Source organism: Antechinus flavipes, chromosome 1, assembly GCF_016432865.1.
Source record: "Antechinus flavipes isolate AdamAnt ecotype Samford, QLD, Australia chromosome 1, AdamAnt_v2, whole genome shotgun sequence".
NCBI classification, from domain to species: domain Eukaryota; kingdom Metazoa; phylum Chordata; class Mammalia; order Dasyuromorphia; family Dasyuridae; genus Antechinus; species Antechinus flavipes.
Genome location: NC_067398.1, coordinates 350,418,108 through 350,436,235, shown reverse-complemented (window position 1 = coordinate 350,436,235; position 18,128 = coordinate 350,418,108).

The window sequence follows — 18,128 nt, the reverse complement described above, 5'->3', positions numbered from 1 at the left end:
ATTTAGTGATTTTGAAATGAACTCTTTCTTAGGTTTTCAGTGGCTAACATGAGCTAATAGACTCTGGAAACGTACACCTATGAAATAGAAAATATTTAATTAGGATAGAAATTAATATTAAAATAACAAAAATCATTCCAGTTACCTTCCTGAAAGAATACAAACTGTATTTTTTTATTTGCTGAGGCAATTGGGGTTAAGTAACTTTCCCAAAGTCACAAAGCTAGGAAGTGTTAAATATCTAAGGCCAGATTTGAATTCAGGTCCTTCTGACTTCAGGACTGGTGCTCTCTTCACTGCATCACCTAGCTGCTTCAAACCAAACTCAATCCCTATTTCTCCAGAGTACTTTGGGACTTTTGCTCTACCAACTGCATGACTCTAGAAGTGAGACTATGGAGTCACTTTTTCTAGACCTGGAGGATCTTGGATTCTTGATCTTGTCCCCTTCACAAGCTGGACACTGCCTTATTGTCTCTATACAGATAAATCAAATCAGTGGCAAAACTACTTAGGTCAATTTGAGGCAGCCGGCCACTAGATGATCCTGGGGCTTAAGATTTCAGAGAAATTCAGGGCTAGGTCTGCGTCAAGGATAACTTCCTTCGTGCACTGGATCTCTAATCAACTCTATCTAGATGACTTCCAGATGAATAACCTCCTTTTCCGCCTTGGCTTACCTCAGATTAAGTCTCATTCCTCTCCATCTGAAAGCTAGACAGAAACATTCATTACTTTGATCAGACATCTGAGTGGGAGGTTAGGAAGGGAGAATAATACTTTTTGTCCTGGCTATTTCACTGAGAAAAGTGGCTATGACTAAGGCCCTACTCAGTAGTTATAGGGGACATATCTAGAGTCCTACATTTCCAGCAATCATCTCTACCTTCCAGATAAAAGAGGAAGGGAAAAGAGGAAGAGAGATGCTCATACACTAGCCCTCAAGCCTCAGCTATGCCCTTAAAGAAGTTCTCCAGTTCATCCCAGTTTGTTCCCTAATAAGAGCTCCCAATTCTCTCCTTCCTCCAAATATTCAATCAGAAATAAGTTAGTAAGGACAGCACTTTTTTCCAACACAAGGGAAACAGAAGGAGTGAGTATAACAGGGGGACCAGACAATGAGGGCCCAGTTCTGAGAGCATGCACAGAGGGCTTTGCAAGCTGCCAACCCACAAGGAGACTTGGGGAACATCCTTCTGGAAATCTGTGATGATATACAGCTTCCACTTCAGAACAGACACAAACATTCTGGCTAATTTCTCTCCACTTACTGATGGGAGTTAAAGTTGAGGGCAGAAGGAGAAGAGACCTTTATATATAGCTTTTTAGCCAATGATGAGTCAAACCTGAGCTTTAAAGAACAGATCTTTGCCAGTTGTATGGAAGATGAATTGGAATGATGAGAGACTTGACTTAGGAAGCTATTATTATATTGGTTTAGCCAAGAGGTGATAAGTGTCTGTGCCATATCGAAAGGCTACTGTGGAGGCAAAAATGAGAACTGACAACTGATTATTTATTTAGAGTTAGTAAGAGAAAGAAGTCTAAAAGTCAAGGATGGAATTGATGTTGTGAACTAAGGTGAATAGGAAAATGGTGTGCCCTTGACAAAAATAAGTTTAAGGTATATTGAAGATGTGCTTGGTGAAAAAAGATAATGAGTATTCCTAGGCTTGTTAAGTTTGAGATGGTTATGTAATATTCCATTTGAAATGTCCAGTAGGTAGTTTACAATATAAGAATAAGGCTCATTAGAAATTCTAGAGTTTCTAGAATCTAGAAATACTCTAGAGTATCTAGAGATACATACATCTGGAAGTCACCAGCATAAAGTCAATAAGTGAAGTAATGAGAACTGATGAGGTGACCACATGAGAAAGTACAAATATTGAACAGGAGAGGGTATGCTGGAGGAGAGAGTCATCATTAGTTTCAAATGTTGCAGAAGTGAAAAAGATTGAAGACTAGGAAAAGATCATAAGATATGGCAATTATGAAAACATTAGTAACTGGAAAGACCAATTTTAGTTGAATGATGAAGCCAGAAGAAACAAAGGGTTAGATGCAAATGTTGCAGAAGTGAAAAAGATTGAAGACTAGGAAAAGATCATGAGATATGGCAATTATGAAAACATTAGTAACTGGAAAGACCAATTTTAGTTGAATGATGAAGCCAGAAGAAACAAAGGGTTAGATGAGAGAGGAAGTCAAAGAGATTAAATTTTTCAAAGAGTTTGGCTGAGAAAGTGAGAATAACAGTTTGAGGTGACAGTAAAGATATTTAAAGTATGGGGATGATTGAGGTATGTTTATGGGCAGCAAAGTAGTAAATCCCTCACCAGTGTGCTTCCCCTTAGCAATCTATCAGTGGACACAATTAATTCTTCGAAAAGGTAATTCTACCTGCCATAGTGGGGGGAAGGAGGGGAAAAGTTGGAACAGAAGGCTTTGCAAGGGTCAATGCTGAAAAATTACCCATGCATATATCTTGTAAATAAAAAGCTATAATAAAAAATTAAATCAAATTAAATTTTAAAAAACCTCCAAATGGGTCCACAAAGAGAAAAAAAAAGGGCAATACTAAAATGACATGACAAAAACTATAAGTACTAAGCATTCCCCCCAGAAACTTGTGACACACTTTCCCAATATTACCTACATGCATATTGCATCCATGAGAAAAGCAGGCATCGATTTAGAATAGAGTAGCAGTAAAACATATATATGGCCAAAGCAATTCACAACTCTACAGCTTTTGGTGCCCCTTTCTTTCTATGTGAAGTCTTCAAAAAGTTCTTCTATAGTTCAAATGTCTGCCAGGTCAGTTGCTCATTTGGACCACCAGAGTCAACTCCTTTTCTCATCTCAGATCTCAATTACTAAGGATAGCTCTTGAGTTTGCAGCCAGCTCATTTCTCTGATGTAAGAGGTCCTACTTCTGGAAGCTGCTTCCTACCGAAGATGAATGCTTCTTTGTATATGTCTGTCAGTTCCTTCTTAAAGGTGAGATTCTTTCACTTTAATTGTCTCAGAGCTAGCAGCTCAGCCTTTTAATGACCCTCACAGTTGTAGGTGATTTAACTAAATCATATCCTTTACTCAATGAATTCCAGGAGCTCTCTATAATCTTCAGGATAGAGTATGAATCCTCTGTTTGGCATTTAAACCCCTTCTTAATCTGCCCCTGAGAACTTTCTAGTTTTCTTATACCTTACACCTCTATATTCTCTTCAATCCAGTAACACTGATCTTGCTGTTTCTCAGATAATTTTGCAAAGGTTTCTTCTTCAATTAAGACCTCATCACTTCATTAGTTGTTATTTGTTCTTCCCTTTCTATAGATGAGCTATGGACACCAGATCTTTCCCTACAATACAAGAGAGAATCAACTTTGTGACCCAATTGGAGTTTTCTTGGCAAAGATACTGGAATGGTTTGACATTTTCTTCTCCAACTCATTTTATACATGAAGAAACTAAGTCAAATAGGATTAAATGACTTGCCCAGCATCAGCAATCTAGTACATGTCTGAAGCTAAATTCGAACTCAGGTCAGACTGGTGTTCTATCCACTCTATAGAATGCACCATCTAGGTGCCCATGTTGGGTGCTGTCCCACCCCCTTCTTGCCATTAGAATGAAAATTGAGTTTTATATACCATTGTGACACAATGAAGGATAGAAAAGAAAAACAATATTTAAATGCCCAACATTCTAACTCCATCCTTGTCCAAAAGGACCCTGGGAATAGAATTATGCTATCTCCCCTCCTGCCTAAAAACCTAAGTTATAGCCCCTATCTATCCAAGAATGGTCCTCCTCCCTTGTCTGACAGGGCCTGAGCCATTATCCCCAAGTTGTAAATGCCAAGTTAACTCCTTTCTCCTTGCTCTCTCTCTGAAGATAACAACAGCTGTAAAATGTTAGACTAATTGCCTTCTCAGCTTCTGTATCCTGCTTGCAAACTCTAGTTGGCTAAAACCCTATATAAATTCCCTGCCTCAGTCCTCCATGCTAAATGCTTCAGATATGAGTCCCATTTGGTTGGCTAGTCTAAAACTCTCCACATTAAAGATTAAAAGTCAGTCTCTGTCTTGCCTCAGTTTCTCTGATATTACATTCAGTGAATCAATTAGTGAGAATTAAAAAATTACCTTGATAAATTAAGGGCCTAATTGAGATTAGATTACATAAAACTCCAGTGCTTGCATAAATGTGATTGCCTTTTCTAGTTCTGTCCAGTAGCATTTAGTAGAAACAGAGAAGGATAATGGAAATAATAAAGGTTAATAAAAAATTTGGAACTTGATAAGACATAAATGGAAATAGAATAAGAGATTTTAGATTAGAGACTAGTATAGAATTAAACTAAAGAGACATCAAACGTGTAAGCCATGTAGCCCAAACTCCCAAATGCAGCCAGACCCTTTTAAAATGTAACTAGGAAATATTTAACAAGATAAATAAAATCTAGGTAACAACACATTTTAAAACTAATATGGCACTCATAAATCCATATGTATGGATTAGTGGCCATTTCTAGTTGAGTTTGACACCACTGAATTAAAAAGTGGAGATGAAGAAAGAGAAAATGTATTGAAAATAAGAATAAGTTCTGAGAGTAGGAAGGAGTAAAGGTCATTCTAAATGTGTTGCAGGCTATGAAAGACGATATAATCAATATTACAAAAAATGGCCAGTGAGAGATGTAGGATCTTCAGAGAGATTCAGAATTCTCTGCTAAGTGCCAAAAGATGAAGAAAAACAGGATGTAAGAAAGAAGTTTAAATTAAGGGAAGTTTTGTCATTATGGCATGGGAGTTTCACAAGGAATAGTAGAAGGGGCAGAGTAGGACATGGGAAGATTAAGGTTGAAATGGATAATAATGACAAAACAGGAAACGGGGTCAGGAAGGGAATAGTTTACACTTACAGGAGAAGGAAATAAACACTTATTAATATCTATTAAATGTCAAGCACTTTATAAATAAGATCTCATTTGATCTTTACAATTACCTTGTGAGGGAAATAGGAGTAGAATTCCCATTTTTCAGTTAAAGAAACTGAGGCAGACAGATATTAAATGATTTGCTCAAGATCACATAGCTCATGTGTCTGAAGTCTGATTTTAAACTCAGACATTCTTAAATATAGGTTCACTATTCTCTCCACTAATTTCCCTGAAACTGAGAGAGTAAGAAAGGGTAGGAGACTGCTAATAAGAGTAATTCCAGGCATTGTGTCAGTAGTAGATAAGAGTTGATGATGGTAGGTGAGTAAATCTCAAATACTATTTGCAGTCTTGACACCCTGTGGTATGGAGTTAAAGTCACAAGGATTGCAATCCCATTACAGACTGTCTCAATGGCCTGACATGGCCACACAATTAACATGATTTTCTTGTAAGATTCCCTAACAACTTAAAAGAAATTGATGTCTAAATGACTTGCCTCTATCCCCTCCATCCTACCTGCCCCTATCCTATGAATTTTAAAGAGGATGCCTAAAATATCAGTGTATAATCCCAGAGGGAAAAAAATGTCTTTATGAAGGTATTTCTGGTTCTCTGGCAGATTTTATGAGGAGATTTAGGGACAGGTGTTAAGGAGATACCTTTTGGCTGCTCTCCAATCATACCGCATAAGTCATTATTTCATCTATTTATGAGTAAAGCCAATCTTGGACTTGTAAACATTTCTGAAAACCACCTTCTGTCATTCCATAATCCCCTGACATCATCCCCCAGAACCTTATCTTTTACTCCATCTCCAGAAAAGTAGAGGTTCTTCTCCTTGACAACACTAATCCTCTTCATGAGTCCTTGATCCCTTCTGTCTTCTCCAGCCTCTACTATCATCTCTTTTCTCTTTTATCCAACCTCTTCCTCTCGATTGCTTTGGACATTAACTATGTATAAATGGCCAGGGAACCTGGAGTAGCATATTCAACTATCCCATAAAGACATCATAAAAGCCTAATGAATGATATGAGAGATAAAGAAGTTGGAAGAACCGGGATTCAAGTCCTACTGTGGACAAACACTAATTATATTTGCATTGTTGTGGTCAAGTCATAGAACAGGGGTTGTGAATCTTTTTATATCATAAACCCTTTGCTGTCTGTTGAATCACTCCTCAGGGAAAAAAATTTAATACATAAAATAAAATAAGGTTATAAAGAAAACCAGAGATTAGTGAAAACATTCCCAGATCAAGATTCCCTTGCAATAAAACTATACATTGTGGAGGATTCACTGGTCAACATTGCCTCACCAGGGACTTCCCTACATCTAAGAAATCTCAATGCCAGGCTGCTCCTTCCCCTTAGAGCAACATAGGGAAGCCCTGAGAATAGAAGCTCTTTCCCACTAAGCCATTAAAGAAGGAAGAGGCAATAGCTATCAAATATTTTCCCAAAAGGGAACTGCTCATCTCAAAGAAGAGAGAGGGCTTAGAGCAGAAAAGGAAAAACACAGACTCTTCCCCAAAGCACATAGCAAAGGCCTCATCACATTGACTGATAACTAATAGAGCTGAACTTCCAGGGCTGGGGAATCAATGTTGACAGCAAATCTGCTCAGAGATCTTCTTAAACATAAGCTCTTTGCTGAAAAGCCTCCCTCACCCTCAGCTAAGCTCCAGAGCCGCACCAGTCACCAAGATTGAAGAGGAGATAGATAAGAGACCTCCCCTATCCCTGCCATGTCTAAAGTTCACTATATGGAAAATCAGTTAGAGAATGGCATCCATCAAGCCCAAATTGTTCAGCAACATCCCTGACAGCATGAGCCTCGAATAGCATCTGTTCCCTCCTGTCAGCAAACTCAAATGATGAACTATCAAGGACAGCAGCATCTAATTGCAATTTTTAAAAAGATATATATCTGGCTTTGAGTTTGAGGCTTATTCAAAGAGACCCTCACAGAGGCCCAACCCTTAACAAAAACTGTGAATTTCATCTTTTCCCCAAAACTTCCCCTTTCTATACTCATTCTTTCCCTTTATCAGCAACCCCCCCACCAATAACTTACTGTACACATGTTCCCTTTCCCTTCTCACCAGCAAAATCTCAGAAAACAAATTGATAAATCCATTGACATTGAAGCATAATAGATGAAAAAGGTTTAATGAAATGATTCTCTTGGGGAACAAGACCTCCTCCTTTCAAAGAGTTTATGATCCAGTTGGAGAGATAAATGAAACAGAGAATACTAGGATGTTGATGCACAACAGTTAATTCTGTGATGGTTCAAAGAAACAGAAGCTGACGTTTAATCTCTCCCTAAGAATTTAAGAGGTATTTTCTTACTAAGAAAAAAACCCTCATTTGGCTTAAATTAAAGGAAGGAAACTTTCATTTTGAATTTAGGAGGTAAGTCAGGAAATCAGGAGAACTGACAGACTAGTTCGACCCCATTATTTCTTTTTTTAATTGTATTAATTACACCTTTTATTTTTTGCATCACAATCATTTTTCAGTGTAAAACCCTCTTGGGTGCTGTCCCAATCGATAGTCCTATGGATCATGTATAAAGGAAAGAATAACTCTTAATTGGCAGAGAGAATGTGTAGAGTGATGATGATGCATACCTGAGTGACAGACTTGTTGAATTGATTTCAGACATACTTCAAGGGAAACATATGGAAAAAAGGAGTTCTAGGGTTACAGTAGAGAGAGGAAGATTTTGGAATAATGAAACTGACATCCCCATTATACTTCTGGACTTGCTTAAAGTGCTAAGGACTACTAAGAATGGACCTTCTCTAAGTGAGATCGCTCTCTCTTCCCTTGTTTGATCCAAGATCTTTTCTTGCTCCAAGCTGAAAATTTCATTCACTTTATGTATTTTTTGGTATGTTCTAATGTTATAATTTCTATGATTTATGTTCCCCATTTTGTTTGGATAAATCTATTTGTGATGATTTTTAGACTAATGAACATTTTGGTAGAAAAGGGTTAACTTGTCAAGTGTAAGAACCTTAAGAGCAAACAGAGACAGGATCCCTTTTATCTTTAATTTTGTGTCCCTAAACTAGATAATTATTTGTCTTGTGGTAGATAAATGCAATTCTAGATCAATACCTTTCTGTAAATGGATGAGGGAAGGAAAGAATAAGAGTCTAACCATAGTCTCTGATTTTCTCAAGGTGGAAATTGAAGTATGGACCAAATTCTAGAGACATACATAGATCCATATCACATGTGAAGCAGTTGTCATATATTAGACAGATATAGATAGATAAACAGATATATAGATATATATAATATTAACATTCTTATCACTATTATTGAATCAAGCAATCAACAATCATTAAGCGCCTACCATGTTCCAGTCACTGTCCTAATCCTGTGGATTCAAAGGCAAAAGTCTAAAGTCTCTACCTTCTAGGAGCTCACATTACTTGAAAGAAAAACAGTATCTGTATAGAAACTTGAATAAAAAATAAAATATAAAATAAGAGGCAGTTTGGAATAGTAGAGTTGTCATTTGTTGTTCAGTTCATGATACAATTTGGAATTTTCTTGGAAAAGATATCAGAGTGGTTTAACATTTTCTTCTCCAAATCATTATACAGATGAGGAAACTGAGGCAATCAAGATTAAATGACTTGCCCAGAGTCACACAGCTACTAAGTGTCTGAGGCTGGATTTGAAGTTGGGAAGAAAAGCCTTTCTGATTTCAGTCCCAGTCCTCTATCCATTGGACTACCTAGTTGCCCTTACTGAATAAAGAGTTAACCTCAAAACCAAGAAGGTCTTGATTTAAGTCTAGCCTCTGAAATATATTGATTGTGTCGTGTAATCTGAACAAGGAATGTAACTTTCTCAGCATTCTAGGCAATTCTAATGCTTTAAGTTTCAGAGAAAATGCCATCCTGCACTGAATAAAAAGTGTGTTTTCTCACCCAGGAGCTGAAATCATGGGTATAGTTCCTGTCCCCTACATAGTAGAACAGAACCATTGGGATTTAGCCTCAAAGCACTAGAACTTTAAAAGCACAAATTATATTATCTTGCAGCATATTCCCTCCCTCCACACTGTCACCAATTACCACCCCTCTCTGTGAGCTATTCCCTTCCCATCTACCTTCAATCACCGTCAGCCAGCCCTGAGATCCACACTCCCAGTCCTGCATTCACTCTCACCCTGCTTCCACTTTACCCCAGACCCAAAAATTTATGGCTCTAGTAATAGGGATTCTTCCTTCAAACCCAGAAAGGTATAGTATAGTGGGAAAAACATTAAATTTAGAATCAAACTATCTGCTTTCAAACTCTGATTGTGCTATTGAGCACCATTGTGTACTTTCTCTAGGTCAGGTATTATACTCTCTGTATAATCTATAAGGTTCTTTCTAACTATAATCTTAAAATCACATTTCTACATGTCTCCCTGGAATCAGAAAAATATCCCTTCACTATGACACAATTTAATGTTTAGAACAAGCATAAGTGAACATTTTGAACAGTAAAAAAAATTGACTAAGAAACAAAATTAATACAACAAATAAGGGTTGTAAATGTTTTCATGGGTGAGAAGACAGATGGAATAAGCTTCAGAATCGCAGACCCATAAAAGGTAGAATAGAAAAAAGCCATTTTCTCTGCTCAGATCCACAGGGGAAAGCTATGCAGAAGGGATAATGCAAAAGTATGCTCAAATCAACTTAAACTAGCTTGAAAGAGCCCACTGTTAAATTTTCAGTGTAGGCATATATGTCTTGGAAATGGCCAAATGCTACAATTTATTTTCAAAACATATGCATAGTTTTCAACATTCATCCTTGCAAAACCTTGTGTTCCAAATTTTTTCTTCCTCCTTTCCTCCCACCCCCTCCCTTAGATGGCAAGTAATCCAATGTATGTTAAACATGTGCAATTCTTCTATATATAATTCCACAATTATTATGTTGCACAAGAAAATTCCTATCAAAAAGAGGGGAAAGTGAGAAAGAAAACAAACTACAATCAAACAAAAACAAAATGCGAAAATACTATATTGTGATCCACATTCAGTCCCCACAGGCCTCTCTCTGGGTGCAGATGGCTCTATCACAAGACCACAGGAACTGACCTGAATCATCTCACTGCTGAAAAGAGCCACATCCATCAGAATTGATCATTGTATGTTAATTTATTGTTTTGTTGATTCTCATTTCTTAAGAAAGTGAGAGAAAATGTTAGTAATGTAAATTAAACGTCATGCATTCTTTCTGTTCAGAGAGTTGTTAAACATTTACTAGCATGCTCTTGGGATAATTCATTCTAAGCTAGTAGGAACATGTTTAAAGATCTACTGTTAGTAAAAGTGATAAACTACTCCCCCCCAAAAAAATAAAACATATTTAATATTCAATTTTCCTCTCTGGAAAGTATCTATATATCAACTTTCTACTTTAGAATTTCTTGGTACTGATCCAAGATGGATGGGGCAGAGGTATATTGATCAGTGTCAGATCCTCTACAGTAATGAGGATCAGTCTGGGCTCTCAAATTAAGATCTCACCCAAAATGTTATACCATTTTGGTACCTCAGATACTCAATACCAGAGTGCACTCTGAAGTATCAACCCAGCTCCACTTTCTCTTTTACTTCATTTATTTTGGAAATGGGCAGTGTCCCAACTACTTATAGGATAGATTATCCAATCAAATCATGACTCACAGCTCCCATTCAACTATAAAAACTCTTCTTCCTTTCTACCATATTTGCCCAAGTTCTAGATAATGGACAATGTTCTCATGCTTTCCCAACCCCAAATGGATTGAAACAAGTCTGTGTGATTGCTCCCATGCTTTTTAACATGATGTTTTCAACTATGTTGTCTAATGCCTTCAGTGAGAATGAACATGGCAATCATACTGATAATAAATTATTTAACTTGAAAAGGATACAAGCCATGACTAAAGTGGAGGGAGAGTTGGTATATGATTTTTTGTTTGCAGATGATTGTGCATTCAATGCAGCCTCTGAAACTTAATGCAATAATGTATATATCGATTATCTGCAGCTTATACTAATTTTGGCTTAAAAATTAACACCAATTAACACCAGGTACTTTACCAGCCAACACTACACTATCCATACCTAGAACCATCAATAACAACAAATGGAAGTTTTTAATACTGTGGATAAGTTCACTTACCTTGACAGTATACTTTCTAGGTCTGTAGCATCAATAATAATGGTGCGTGCATTGGCAGAGCTGGCTCATTGTTTGAGAGAGTCCAAAGGAAACTGTGGAAGAGAAGAGCTATTAGACTGACTACCAAACTGAAGGTCCATATAGTGATTGTGCTGGCTTCATTGTTGCATGCCTGTGAAACCTGGGTAACATACTAGCACCATGCCAGGAAACAGAATCATTTGAATTGTCTTTAAAAGTTTGATCACCTGGCAGAATAAGGTATTTTCTTGAATTAAACTGCTAAGCATTCAAACTCTACTATAGAGAGCACAACTCTGATGGACTGGGCACATTATTCAAATGCCAAAAATAAACTTGCCTAAAAAACTATTTTATGTAGAACTCATATAAGGCAGTCACTGACATAAAGTCCTGAAGAAACTATACAAAGACTCTCTCAAAGTCTCTGTTAAAAACTGTGGTATTGATTGACAAAAAAGGAGACACTGATACAGGACGACCCAGCATAGCATGCCCTCATCAAAGAAGGTGCTGTGCTCCATGAGCAAAGCAGAATTGAAATAGTTCAAAAGAAATATGAAATACACATTTTTAGAGAATCCAACCCAAATGTTGACGTGGACTGCTCGTGCACGACCTGTGATAGAGCCTTCTGAGTTTATATCATCTGTAACTTGACTCTGCCTATGGATGTCATTTTGGTCCTCTTTGAGAACGAAGGACAACCAACAAACAGCCACTTCCTTAAATCAGATTCTGGATTTCTTATCTAGATTCCAATTGCAATGGACTTCTACTTAATGTCTCTGTCATCAGGCTATCCTTTCTCTAATAAAGCCTATATGTGAGTGGCGGATTAATTTTTCTGAAGTGTTGCTTACAAAATGCCTACCTAATTATGTTTAAGTTCCTTATCCCTTCATCCATGACCTTCCATATTCTAACTCTCAGGGCTTTCTCCTTGTATTCCTTAATACTATTTACTTACTTCATATTTTAGTCAAACAAGGTCTACTGATTCCTCCTCTAAGGCAAATTATACTTACCCACCTTGGCTTTCAAGGTTTGCTCCAACTTGCAACCTTGACTATTGGAATCCTACATTTCACAGACAAGCTCAAAAGCTTCTTTCCTGTTCCTCCTAGCTGAACTTGATCTGTTCTTCCTCTGATCTATGGTTATATGGCTATATCTCTCTTTTGATGCTTTATATTATTCTGGGTAGGTCCCACTAAAGTCTCTTCCAATTAAAGTTTCTTCCAATTCTGAAATTTTGTGAAGTGTAATCAATCCTCAACTTTTTTGAAGGTAACATTCATAGAAAATAGCATAAAAGTCAAAAACTGGGAAACAGGGGAGTAGATTTCCACAACCACCAAAAAACTAATTTTTCACTAGAGATTGCTGAAAATACACTTTTCTGCAAATAATTCTTTATAATAAAACATTAATTCAGATAATATGAACTTTTTTTTTACCATGGTAACCATGAAATAATCCATAAAATGAAGTACACAAAATAAAATTGGTAACATGCAAAACATTTTTGTCAAGAGTAATTTCTCAGAATTTTATGGCCTTTTGTATTAACATCTCAATTTAAAAAAAAAAACATTAATTTCAGACAACATTCACTTTTCATGACACATAAACTCTCCAGTACCATAAACACTGTATAGCAAATAAACTTTTTAGAACTAAAACATTTGAAAATCTGAATCTTACCCTTCACTATGTCAGATGGTAGTGTAAGGGTGTTGTATACAATGTTTATCTAACAACTATATTTTCTCACTAAGCAGCATCACTGATTTTGCATGCTTGGGCTTAGAGCCCAAAAGACTTGCACTACACTTTGAGAGTACAATTGCAACACAACTAAAATATGCAATGAATGCATAGGGCGCTCTTTACAGGTGTAGAGTAAACAAAACCAGTAAAGTGCCTAGTAGGATCCCAGACACTCCACAAACTTGTACACAACACATCTTTAATTTTTTTTTCTACTGGACATAACTTTGAATGTTCATGGTTGCCAATCCATTTTTTAGAATGAGATTATTAAGCAAATGTTTGAAGTAAAGAAACTTAAAGTGGTGAATGTTGAGGACCAGTTTTACATATTTGATAAAATAATAAGATCACAATTTTTTAGTTAGATTATAACTTGTAGATTAGATAGTCTAGCCTCCTAGTTTCCTTTATATATGGGACTCTTCTCAAAACCCAGAGAAGCTTCTTGTCAACTAAACACATAAAAAAAATTAAAATGCAAAATAAAGAATTGAGATGGAAGGGATTGCCTTTAAATCACTACACAAAGTGGATTTTGTTCCTTTTACTTTTCCTTTCCTATTCATTTTCTTAGGACTATGTACCAAAAAAAAATCTTGAGATTGAGAAAATTAAAAGGCCTCAGATATAGAAATTTCCTAGTGGTTTGCTGAAAAGAAAACTCCTAAAAAATGTTTTTAAGGATAATCATTTAGCTTTAGGTGAGAATTACAAAGATTTTCTAAACCTGAGTCAAGCAGGGACAGAAATGAATTGGAAGAGAATATTAAACAAAAAAAAAAAAAAAAAAAAGATGGTCACTACTTAGCTGTTGGGATACTTTATATTCCAAAAATATTCTGGCAAGCAAGCAAAAGAGCAGGGGAGCACCATCAAAGTAAAACTACACAAGAAAAGCAGAAAACAACTCCTAGCTAAGACTGCATGCCATGTGAAATGAGGAAAGAGCAGACCTAACAACTTCTCCAAAAGACATCATTGATTTAGGTTTAGGATGTACCTCCATGTCTGAGCCATAATCCCACATTTTCCTGAAGTGTGAGTCTCTCTGCACATGTTCCCTAACTATGTCCTCTTTTCCCATTGATAATACGCATATTTATGCTAAAGTATTTCCTAGATAAATGAGGGAATGTTCTATCACTACCTTTCTGATTATCTTATTTCATTATATCTTTGCTTTGGATTGTGTTCTTTGGATGCTTAATAAATGTAATCATTTTTATCTATAGCTCCTAAGTTACAGAGTTTTTTAAGTGGATACTAACTTATGTGACTTTGAACCTAAGAGCAACCTTTCTGTGAGCCCAACATGCTAGAAAAACACCCCAGATATAAAACACAAATGAGGAAATTCAGACCCAGAAAGGTTAAATTTAAGGTCTTATAGGTTTTAAGTGGTTGAATTGAGTTTTGAGCCCATATCCTATAATTCACAAGTCCAGGGCCTTTTCTATCTCACCATAAGGTAAACTGCTTTGATATTAAAGATTAGTTAAAAAATAAAGGAAATAGAGGTAAAGAATGCATTTTATAGGCAAGTGTAATATTCCAAGCATAAGACTGGCAAAAGACAAAACTGGGGTATAAGTAATGTGAGTATAAAAAAAGGGGTGACTGGGAGAACCACGCCAAAGGAATAATAGAGTAAAGATATGATTTTGATATGGGGGACATGTAATTTGAAGAAAGGGGAAGAGGCATAGATAGCTCCAAAGGTTCAAGCTTAGATTTCTGGTTAAATTAATTCACAGAAATAGGGAAGTCAGGAGGAGGAACTGATTTTTATACATGTTGAGTTAGATATGCCAGTGGGATCTCTAGTTAAAAATATAAAATGAGAAAGTTGAATTAGATGACTTCTAAACTCTCCTCCATCTCCAAATCCTATGTTCAGAAAATGAATGGAAATGTGTCACTGAGGCTTAAAAGAGAGGTACAAATTTGGAAATCATCCACATTGAAGTAACAAGTCATGTCAGTGGCTAACATCACTTTCATGGAAAATGAATGGAAAGAAAGAAGCTACAAAAGGAACTTTGAGGAATACCAACTTTCTTTTTTGCAGGGGGCAAGGGAGAAGTATTAAAAAGAGTAAAAGAAGTCTTCATTTGATAGACAGGATAAGGAGCCTGAAAATTAAAAGAAGGCCATTGTATTTGACAATTAGGAGGTAATCTAAAGAAGGCATGATTGGTGAGACAGAATCATTAAGTAAGGAGGAGATGGGATAGTTGGTCAATAGAAGGGAGTAGGTTTAAAAAGGGATTTCTAAAATAGAAATGATATAAGATCCAGAAGATTAAAACAGAAAGTTGAAAGAGAAAGGAGAGAGAGTTAAATTTTGAGGTAAAGAAGGGAATTGAGATTGAACCCAATGGTTCTATTATTTTCATTAAAGTTGAAGGTTAGGTTTTTAGATGTGAAGAAAATATGAAGAAGTTGGGGGCTAGAATATATGGGGAAAGTTTGACAAAAAGTAGATAAAAGGATTGCTGAGATAGTAATAATTATAATAGTTCATTATTATATTAGTATTTTATACACTTTATTTGATGTTGTTCTCAAAAGAGGAGGAAACTGAGATTCAAAGTCTTGCCCACTGCAAGTTGAATGTTGTAGACTAATAATATAAATGTTGTCCCTTCTGATGTCAGGTCAGTTGCCAATCAACTTCAACAAAATGCAAAATATAAAAATGAAAAAAACCCCTAGCTTAAGGAACTTTCATTCTAACAAGGAGAGTAAATCCCTAAAGGACAATTCTACTAGGGAAAGGAATTTCAATTGGGAAAGTTGCAAGGTTAGAGAGTGGATCCCAAAGGTGAAGGGGAGTGAGGGAATAGGCTGACACACCTATTCCAGAAGCAATTACAGATTTAATGTGATTATGATTCAGGAATTGGACTGCACAGGAGAGAAGGAGGAGAAGGGAGGGAAAATGACAAGAAGAAAAGGAAGGGTGAAATAGGGTCAAAACAGAGAAAGAAAATTATAGCCCAATTTCCCTAATAAATATTAATGCAAAAATCTTAAATAAAACTGTACCAAAGAGATTACAAAAAGTCATCCCCAGGATAATATACCATGACCAAGGAGGATTTATATTAAGAATGCAGGACTGGTTCAATATTAGGAAAACTATTAGCATAATTGATTATATCAATAGCCAAACTATCAAAAATCATACGATTATCTCAACAGATGCAGAAAAAGCTTTTGGCAAAATCTAACATCCATTCCTATTAAAAACACTAGAGCATATAGGAATAAATGGAGTTTTCCTCTTTTTTTAAAGCTTTTTATTTTCAAACCATATGCATGGAAAATTTGACAATAACCATTGCATAGCCTTATGTTTCAGATTTTCTCCTTCTTCACCCCATCCCCTCCCCTAGATGGCAAGCAATCCAATATATGTTAAACGTGTTAAAAATAGATGTTAAATCCAATATGTGTGAAGATATTTATAAAATTCTCTTGTTGCACAAGAAAAATCAGATCAAAAAGGAAAGAAAATGAGTAAGAAAACAAAATGCAAGCAAACAGCATCAAAAAAAGCGAAAATGTTATGTTGTGATTCACATTCAGTTCCCACAATCCTCTCTCTGGGTGTAGATGGCTCTCTTCATCACAAGATCATCACAAGTTATGACTGGCATCAGTCATCTCATCGTTGGAAAGAATTATGTCTATCAGAATTGATTGTCCTATAATATTGCTGTTGGCATGTACAATGATCTCCTGATTCTGCTTATTTTACTTAGTATCAGTTCACGTAAGTCTCTCCAGGCTTCTCTGAAGTCATCCTGCTGATCATTTCTTACAGAACAGCAATATTCCATAACATTCATATACCATAACTTATTCAGCCATTCTCCAACTGATGGGCATCCTCTCAATTTCCAGTTTCTAACAACTACAGAAAGGGCTGTTACAAACATTTTTGCACATGTGGGTCCCTTTCCTTCCTTTAAGATCTCTTTGGGATATAGGCCTAATAGAAACACCCTGGGTCAAAAGGTATGCACAGTTTGATAATTTTCTGAACACAGTTCCAAATTGCTCTCCAGAATAACTGTATCTGTTCACAACTCCACCAACAATGCATTAGTGTCCCAGTTTTCCCACATCCCCTCCAACATTTATCCTTATATTTTCCTGTCTTCTTAGCCAATCTGTGATGTTTATAGTAGTAGCACAGAGTTGTCTTAATTTGCATTTCTCTGATCAAGAGTAATTTAGAGCACCTTTTCATATGATTATTTTAATTTCTTCATCTGAAAATTGTTCATTTCCTTTGACCATTTATCAATTAGAGAATGTCTTGGATTCTTATAAATTTGAATCAATTCTCTATATATTTTAGAAATGAGGTCTTTATCAGAATCCTTAACTGTGAAAATGATTCCCTAATTTATTGCTTCACTTCTGATCTTATCTGCATTAGTTTTGTTTATACAAAATCTTTTTAACTTAATATAATCAAAATTGTCAATTTGGTGTTCAATAATGAGGTCCAGTTCTTCTTTGGACACAAATTCCTTCCTTCACAGATCTGAGAGGTAAACTATTCTATGTTCCTCTAATTTACTTATAATATCATTCTTTATGTCTAAATCATGAACCCATTTAGATCTTATATTGGTATGTGATATTAGGTACGGGTGAAGCCCTAATTTCTTCTGCACTAGTTTCCCATTTTCCCAGCAGTTTTTGTCAAACAGTGAGTTCTTATCCCAAAAGCTAGGATCTTTGGTTTTGTCAAACACTAGATTCCTATAGTTATTGCCTATTTTGTCCTGTGATCCTAACCTATTCTTCTTATTGACTATTCTATTTCTTAGCCAATACCAAATGGTTTTGGTGACCACTGCTTTATAATATATTTTTAGGTCTGGCACAGTTAGGCCACCTTCATTAGCATTTTTTCCATTAATTCCCTTGAAATTCTTGACCTTTTGTTTTTCCAGATAAACTTTGTTACTATTTTTTCTAGATCTACAAAATAATTTCTTGGAAGCTTGATTGGTACAGTACTAAATAAAAGGATTAATTTAGGTAGTATTGTCATTTTTATTATATTCGCTTGGCCTATTAACAATATTTTTCAACTGATTAGGTCTGACTTTATTTGTATGGAAAGTGTTTTGTGGTTGTGTTCAAATAGTTACTGACGTTCCCT